The sequence below is a fragment of the Nematolebias whitei genome, chromosome 9 (genome assembly GCF_014905685.2).
Source record: "Nematolebias whitei isolate Nwh7 chromosome 9, NemWhi1, whole genome shotgun sequence".
Taxonomy (NCBI): Eukaryota; Metazoa; Chordata; class Actinopteri; order Cyprinodontiformes; family Rivulidae; genus Nematolebias; species Nematolebias whitei.
This window is the reverse complement of record NC_056506.1, coordinates 12,628,327-12,629,478: the sequence shown is the minus strand read 5'-3', so window position 1 is coordinate 12,629,478 and position 1,152 is coordinate 12,628,327. Positions and strand designations below refer to the sequence as shown.

At 44.9% G+C, this 1,152-nt stretch overlaps 1 protein-coding gene across 1 annotated transcript in view; it reads left to right on the top strand.

The window, feature by feature from the left end:
* The window catches only part of sugt1 (SGT1 homolog, MIS12 kinetochore complex assembly cochaperone), a 176,677-nt gene that overhangs the window by 174,106 nt on the left and 1,419 nt on the right, over positions 1-1,152 (top strand). The window lies entirely within an intron of this gene.

Here is a 1,152-nt window from a genome sequence, read left to right as displayed (position 1 = left end):
CCCCCCCACACACACACACACACACACACACGTACGCACACGCACACACACACACACACACACTACCACCACCTTACTTGATAGAACCATCAAGTAAGTCGAGCCCAGCTCTGTCCCTGCTGTTGTTGTCCGACTCCACATGTGAAACCTCCAGGGGCCTGCCTGCGGCTGTCTTTGGACTCCCCCTGCCTGTGTACGACTGCCTCCATGCCTCAGCTCTCACCCCAACCACTCTTTTAGGGCAGAGGTTTTTTTTAAGGGGAGAGGCAGAAATGCTTCACTTGAAGGGACAGATAATCATGTGGTATTAAGAAGTTGTGTTGTGTGTCTGTTGTGTTTAAAATTAGTGGTCATGTTCAGTTTACATATCCAGTATAAGTTTTATTAGTTCAAGGCAGTCATATTTGTTCATAACTTTATTATTAGTAAGCCTGAAAGTTACCGAATCCAAGCAAACAGTTACCAGAACGCATCCTGTCAAAAATAAGGGAGTTCCTGGATCTTGTTTTGGCAGGATCCAGTTCAGATTTACCCCTCACTATACATGCAGTAGTCCCTCACTACTTCGCGGTTCATTTATAGCGGATTCGCTCTATCGCGATTTTTCAAAATAAGATAGTACATGACAATTTTTATTTAAAATATATATTTTTAATTATTTAGCACCTGCTGCATATTTGTGCAGCCCTTACTGCAGGATAAACTTCCTGCTGCAGCTGATCAGCTGTTCTCCATGCAGAGCGGAGAAATGTGTGTGGCCAAGAGCGTTTGAAGGTGGCAAAGAGCAGAGGAGGCAGTAGAGCTGTCATTTCTAACATGAACCCGGAGCCTGACCCCACCCGACTCGGATTCAGACCGATCTTCTGCCCTTACTCAGCCGCGCATGTCTGCCAACCGTTAATAATAGTCGGTGGTATAAACAGTCAAAGCTTAATTTAAAATATCAGGGTTTTTTCGGGTTCGGACCTGTAATTACTGTTAATTTGTCGACCGGGGTGGTTCAGAAATTATGGCTACAGGCTGGGGCCGACTGGTCAGATTTTTTTGGACCCCAATGCAACTCCAGGAGGCAGGGAGCTGAAATCATGACATTCTGTGCTCTTTTAGAGTTTAGAAACATTGTTTAAAATATTGCAAGAGTGTGGGAAGTGT